Raw genomic sequence first — 8,073 nt, 5'->3', positions numbered from 1 at the left:
AAACCCAATTTTTTGGACCTGAAAACTCAGAAATATGATCTGAGTGACATTTTGTTACCCGACTTTGGGGGCCCATATCTTGGGGCCACTTCTTGCCAGGAACCCCAATTTTGGTATACAGACACTGTGGATCTAGCACTACAAATTTGGGGGTCCTATCACCAAGTGACCCCGAGATAGGGGGCCCCAAAGTCGGGTCGCAAAATGTCATGCACTTTTCTGCATCAGAGATACATGGCCTCAAAGTCAACTGTGACCATCTGCGGCAATGTAATTTGGTCATTAGGGTTGGGTGTTATGGTAAGTGGTTATCCCTTAGGGTTAGGATTAAGGGTTGTATTAGGGTTAGTGTAAGGGATAGGGTTAGCTGTTAGGGTTAGTGTTAGAATGAATGGTTAGGGTTAGGATTCTGGATATTTTAGTAAGGCATTAAAAAATATTATACTACCATATACAGCAGCAAAGAATTAAAATATATTAATCAGTACATATTTCACAATAAAAATATATTAAAAAATTGGCCAAATTTAAAACAATTATAAAAAAATCTAATTAACATACAGTGCCTTGCGAAAGTATTCGGCCCCCTTGAACTTTTCAACCTTTTGCCACATTTCAGGCTTCAAACATAAAGATATAAAATTTAAATTTTTTGTGAAGAATCACCAACAAGTGGGACACAATTGTGAAGTGGAACGAAATCTATTGGATATTTTAAACTTTTTTTGCAAATAAAAAACTGAAAAGTGGTGCGTGCAAAATTATTCGGCCCCTTTACTTTCAGTGCAGCAAACTCACTCCAGAAGTTCAGCGAGGATCTCTGAATGATCCAATGTTGTCCTAAATGACTGATGGTGATAAATGGAATCCACCTGTGTGTAATCAAGTCTCTGTATAAATGCACCTGCTCTGTGATAGTCTCAGGGTTTTGTTGAAAGCGCAGAGAGCATCATGAAGACCAAGGAACACACCAGGCAGGTCCGTAATACTGTTGTGGAGAAGTTTAAAGCTGGATTTGGATACAAAAAGATTTCCCAAGCTTTAAACATCCCAAGGAGCACTGTGCAAGCGATCATTTTGAAATGGAAGGAGTATCAGACCACTGCAAATCTACCAAGACTTGGCCGTCCCTCTAAACTTTCAGCTCAGACAAGGAGAAGACCGATCAGAGATGCAGCCAAGAGGCCCATGATCACTCTGGATGAACTGCAGAGAACTACAGCTGAGGTGGGAGAGTCTGTCCATAGGACAACAATCAGTCGTACACTGCAATGTTTGGCGTAAAAGCAACACAGCTCATCACCCTCAACACACCATCCCCACTGTCAAACATGGTGGTGGCAGCATCATGGTTTGGGCCTGCTTTTCTTCAGCAGGGACAGGGAAGATGGTTAAAATTGAGGGGAAGATGGATGCAGCCAAATACAGGACCATTCTGGATGAGAACCTGTTGGAGTCTGCAAAAGACCTGAAACTGGGACGGAGATTTATCTTCCAACAAGACAATGATCCAAAACATACAGCAAAATCTACAAAGGAATGGTTCACAAATAAACGTATCCAGGTGTTAGAATGGCCAAGTCAAAGTCTAGACCTGAATCCAATGGAGAATCTGTGGAAAGAGCTGAAAACTGCTGTTCACAAACGCTCTCCATCCAACCTCACTGAGCTCGAGCTGTTTTGCAAGGAATGGGGAAGAATTTCAGTCTCTCGATGTGCAAAACTGATAGAGACATACCCCAAGCGACTTGCAGCTGTAATCGCAGCAAAAGGTGGCTCTACAGAGTATTAACGCAAGGGGGCCGAATAATTTTGCACGCCCCACTTTTCATTTTTTTATTAAAGTTTCAAAAATCCAATAGATTTCGTTCCACTTTCACAATTGTGTCCCACTTGTTGGTGATTCTTCACAAAAAATAAAAATTTTATATCTTTGTTTGAAGCCTGAAATGTGGCAAAAGGTTGAAAAGTTCAAGGGGGCCGAATACTTTCGCAAGGCACTGTAGATTTGCTTTTAAATAAAAAAAATTGAAACTAGAAAAAATGAATAAAAACATATAAAGATTTAAAAATAATTAACTATTTTAATATTGTTTTATATTAGAAATAATGAAAACATGTTAAAAATTGCCACAAAAATGTTTTAGATATTTTAAAAAATTGGATAATTTGCTATGAATAGACATTATTTTTTTTTTTTAAATAAAGGACAGAGAGAGAAATTCATCTGTACATTTATAGATATATTTTATAAATATATATACATACCTGATCGTTACCAACAGACGTTCCTCTGGTGACACACTGTTTCTCATGTTGGTGTACGCGAATGTCAGACCAGGTCGTACTTTTTCTAAGAGCAGATCAAATGTGACAATGGACATCCGGCTAAAATTAAAAAAAACTTGTCGGGGTAGGTACGCAGCTGCACATACATGTTTGTGAAATATCCAACGGACATTCGCTGTCCCATCAACGGATGGGTCCAATATCGATAAGCTCTGACTCTAGACCTCTCACGAAATTTGCGACGACGTTGCTGTCTCATCAGGAGCATTTCCTGACATATATTCAATATGGGATCCATTTCAAAATATATACCACAGAAAGAGAGGCAAATGCAAGTGTACAACTGCTCTCTATGCTGCTGCTCACTCTGATCAAAATAGCAGAAATAGTTAAAAAAAAAAAAAAAAAAACATGCTTGGGGAGGGTCTACATGATGTTCTCTTTATAAACGCAAACGCGGCATGCAAACACGGCAAAACGCGCGTTTCAGCTTTTTTTAAGCAGAGTTTTCACCTGCGTCTCGTGTGCATGACGCCTAAGAAGCTCCATTTTTAAGCCGCTTTTAACCTAGAAAATGCGGGTAATTGACAATTGTAAAATACATGGTAAAATATTACTAAATCTTTAGTGTATACTGTACTTAACATGACACTGGTACATTTAGGAGACTGTTCTTCCACCACTGGCAGATCTGCATCTATATCCCACATTGCGCCAGTGGTGGCCCTTTCTAGCTACTAACCGTGTAATACTTAGTGAAAGCAAGCAATCAAAGAGTGTTAGCATTTTCAGAAGAGGTTTATGTTGCTCTCATGACAGGTTCCTCTAAGGCAGGTATGTCGCTCAAATGAAATGGGACCAAATTAAGTGAAATACATTTTTCAAAGGGCTACACATACTAAATTCCAGAAAATATTTAGAGCATTTTGGTAATTAAAACTATAGTAAAAAATTGTTACAAACAACATAGAAGCCGTAAAACTAATTATGTAAGGCCGTATACCCTTTATTGACTGGAGAGCAGCTGGGGCCTCATTTATCTTAAAGCAGGGGTGTCCAAACTTAGCTATTAATTTACATTTTGTTTTATGTGAAAAAAGTATATAAAAGGTGTAACTGAAAAGTGCCTACGTGACAATATCTCTCAAAGAATGTCTCGCATAAAATGATGTACAAAAATGAAAAGAAACCAATATTGTATGAAAAAAATCAAGTGGATATTCTACATATATAAATCCCTAGCCATATGCATGAAAAAAATCGTGAAAAGACCTACTTCACATATAAACATTAAATTCACTTATTGCGATTTATCAAAAGTGAAAAAATGCTAAGGTGCTAAACATGCAAAAAAGTGCCTTATTAATAATGATGACAGTAACTACTGCAAAAAAGTGCTGCGTGCTACTTAAAGTGCCATAGTATATAAATTTTTTGTCCTTGTGCGATTATAAAATCGCTAAATTGTAGCATGCGTTTTTTAGTTGATATGTCCAACGGCAAAAAAGACAATACAGCTCCAATAAGTTTTTCTGTAGCAAAGGTGACTGTGTGCTTTAATTTTCAGTGGATTCCTGGATTGCAACCGTTGCGATTTTTCGTGTGAAAAGACAATAATCTGCACTCACCAGCTCCCTCTCCCCTTAAGGGGTTAATGCGCCTCCACAGTGTAAGCCCCTGTGTCGCTGTGCAGAGCTGGTCCAGTTGATATCCAGTGGTAATCCAAAGATTCCCTCATTAAAAGCAAGATGAGGCAAACCTAGTGTAATCCAGTTTTTTAAAACACTTTATTAACCACTTTCAGACCGGACCAATTTGCTGGTCAAAGACTAGACCACTTTTTGTGATTCGGCACTGCGTCGCTTTAACTGACAATTGCGCGGTCGTGCGACGTGGCTCCCAAACAAAATTGACGTCCTTTTTTTCCCACAAATAGAGCTTTCTTTTGGTGGTATTTGATCACCCCTGCGGTTTTTATTTTTTGCGCTATAAACAAAAATAGAGCGACAATTTTGAAAAAAACGCATTATTTTTTACTTTTTGTTATAATAAATATCCCCCAAAAATATAAAAAAAAACATTTTTTTCCCTCAATTTAGGCCGATACGTATTCTTCTACATATTTTTGGTAAAAAAAATCGCAATAAGCGATTATTGATTGGTTTGCGCAAAAGTTATAGCGTTTACAAAATAGGGATAGTTTTATAGCATTTTTATTAATAATTTTTTATTATTTTTTTTTTTACTAGTAATGGCGGCGATCTGCGATTTTTATTGTGACTGCGACATTGTCGGGGACCCATCGGACATTTTTGACACATTTTTGGGACCATTGTCATTTATACAGTAATCACTGCTATATAAATGCAGTGATTCCTGTGTAAATGACACTGGCAGTGAAAGGGTTAACCTGTGGGTGGCAGTGTAGGGGTTAAGTGTTCCTAGGGGTGTGTTACTAACTGTGGGGGGGTTGGGCTTTCATTTAGTGTACACTGATCTCTGCTCCAATCACATGAAGCAGAGATCAGCGTCACTAGTTGCTAGGCAGAATGAGAAAATGTTGTTTATACAGCATTTCCTCCATTCCGCCGCTCCGTGAGACGATCGCGGGGATGCCCGCGGCGATCGAGTCCGCGGGTCCCGCGACCGGACTCACGGAGGTCCCGACCAGCGCGGGAGCGCGCCGCCGGCGGCGCGCTCCCGATGGCACGGCGGCAACGAATATTGGACGTACATGTACGCCAATATGCCTGCCCGTGCCATGCTGTCGACGTACATCGTCGTGCGCTGGTCGGGAAGTGGTTAAGAAAAATAGCTACTCACACATTAGAGGTTAAAAATACGTTTCAATGGATGTGGGTTACAATGTGTTGTTTTCACCGCCGCCGCTATGCGAGAGTGTATTCACCTTAGGCCACGCCCCAGGTGCGATAAATCGCAATAAGTGAATTTAATGTTTATATGTGAAGTAGGTCTTTTCACGAATTTTTTCATGCATATGGCTAGGGATTTATATATGTAGAATATCCAGTTGATTTTTTTCATACAATATTGGTTTCTTTTCATTTTTGTACATCATTTTATGCGAGACATTCTTTGAGAGATATTGTCATGTAGGCACTTTTCAGTTACACCTTTTATATACTTTTTTCACATAAAACAAAATGTAAATTAATAGTAGGTGAGCCTGCAGTAGGTGTAATTAATAGTAGGTGAGCGCCGTTACTACCACCTCTGGCACATATTCAAGTTTTTTCACCTTCTGGGTGAATTTATATGGTAGTGGCAGCCCCTTTTTCTTATTTTTAGGTTGTTCACATATAGTAATTCAATTTTATTTCACATTTAGGGTCCATAGCGCACCTACCCCCCTTTTTCTTCTTATAATTAATTGCAAACACCCTCTTGTCATGAAAATCAACGAATCCCATAAAGAAAACATTACTGTTGCATTTATGAAGAAGACTTCAGGCTTCCTATATATGATTCCGCTGCGGGATAGGGAATGACAGCAGGCAGTTATGAGTGCATCTGCATGCAGTGAGGTGAAGACTTTTGGAGGATGGCCTGGTGTTAAGAAGGGCAGCAAAGAAGCTACTTTTCTCCAGGAAAAACACCTGGGACAGACTGATATTCTTCAATAGGTACAGGAATTGGACTGGTGTAAAGTCATTTTCTCTGATGAATCACCTTTCAGATTGGGGAATCCAGAAAAAAAACCTTGTCTGGAGAAGAAAAGGTAAGAGCTACTATCAGTCCTGTGTTATGCCAACAGTAAAGCATTCTGAGACCATTCACATGGGGGTTGCTTCTCAGCCAAGGGAGTGGGCTCACTCACAATTTTGCCTAAGAAAACACAGACATGAATAACGAATGGTACAAAAGCATCCTCTGAGAGCAACTTCTGCTAACCATCTATAAACAGTTTGGTGATGAACAATGCCTTTTTCCAGCATGATGGAGCACCTTGCCATAACGCAAAAGTGATAAATAAGTGGCTTGGGGAACAAACCATCAAAATTTTGGCTCCATGGCCAGGAAACGCCACAAACCTTAATCCCATTGAGAACTTGTGGGCAATCCTCAAGAGGCAGTTAAACATCATTGCTTAAGCAATAATAGGCTGCCATCAGTCGGGATGTGGCCCAGAAGTTGATTGACAGGATGCATTGCAAGGGTCTTGAAAAAGAAGGGTCAACACTGAAAATGTCTGACACCTCTGAAATGCTTGTAATTATACTTCCGTATACCATAGTAACATCTGGTAAAAAGATCTAAAAACACTGAAGCAGCAGACTGTGAAAATGTATATTTGTGTCATTTTCAAAACTTTTGGCCATGTTGGTAGTGTGAAAACTTATGCCGTTGTGAGCATTTTCTTTTATTACATTAGCACTTCCACATTGGTGATACAGTGCAAGAGGATGGCAATGCATGGATTGCATGCCATGTGACCCAAAACAGGATCAGCCATGACACTGCAAACATCAGTCAGGACATGTAAGCCCATCATCAAGAGAGAATAGTTTTCTGGTCCCTCTCAGCTTAACAGTAGAACACCTTCCAAACTCTCATATATTTTGAAAACGGAAATGCTTAACCAGTCATGCTATGAGAATACTGTTAAAACTCATTCAACCTCTACAGGAAAAACTTTAAACCGTGTCCAGTCAAGTATGTTAGGAACACTGTTTCTTTATTAATGTGTTCACTAGGGATAGTGATCAAAGACCCTTTTCATGGCTCCAATGAATTGTAGGAAATAAAAAAAAAGGAATGAGGAGAATGTATTACTTGCATACAATTCTAATAAAATTTTGGCACTACAATAGCTCACTAATGCATGTTTCAAAAAAGGTGTTATATATGACTAAACCATGGTAGAAATTATTACTTGATGTACATTTTATGGACCATTTGTAGTCAAGATTTAATTGTCACATTTCAACTAATTAGGATTTGCTCTATAGAAAAGTCCTTAGTGGTTTTCTAGATATTTGTGCAGATTAAAGAATTTATTTTGAGCCATTTAAGATAATAGGTTGTGTATGTGTCCATTAGTTATGAAGGTGACTATTTTGTGCATCTTGGTGTATGCCCACATCATGTATAATAAACTCCTCAAATTTACACCAAAGGCCTTAAATCATAAAGGTCCACAAAGCATAAACTAGAAGTTGCTTTATGTAAAACAATTAAAATACATAAATACAAAAAAGTTTCAGGGACTTCACTAAATGAATCATAATATGTCGTCTTGTTTTGTAAAATGCATTACATTTTTCTCTAATTAATTGGAACTAGGTTTGGTTCAGAAGATACTGTAACTTACTGTACTGTCCTACAGATGCAGCTTAAACCAGCCTGATACCATGCAAGTGGATAAGATCACCTCATACCTACTGAAATCTGCACGTGTATCTCAAAGATCACTGACCTACTTTTAATAAAGAACATGTTACATTCCTTTTAGGTTAGTTTTGGTTAATGTAGTAATGTTTTTTCTCTTATTCACCGACCGACACAGCTTCTCTCTGTAACTAAATGTTAGCCTACCACTAGGAGAACTAGGCAAAATTGTAACACAATACAGAGAACTGTCAGTACCGCCCAGGGGGCAGACCCTTTGCTAACAGCCCTCCCTGCTGCCCCAGCAGCCTCAGTTTTATTTTGCCTAGTGAAGGAGAAGACCTAGGAACCCTGCGGGCCCTTTGGTCTATTTTTTGATGCAGGATTTATACTTTTACGCAAGATAAAAGATCCTGGGATCTTCTATCAACTGCC

The sequence above is a fragment of the Lithobates pipiens genome, unplaced genomic scaffold, assembly GCF_037356315.1.
Source record: "Lithobates pipiens isolate NorthernLeopardFrog02 unplaced genomic scaffold, aLitPip1_a1.2 Scaffold_16, whole genome shotgun sequence".
NCBI classification, from domain to species: domain Eukaryota; kingdom Metazoa; phylum Chordata; class Amphibia; order Anura; family Ranidae; genus Lithobates; species Lithobates pipiens.
Note: the sequence above shows the minus strand (reverse complement) of the source record.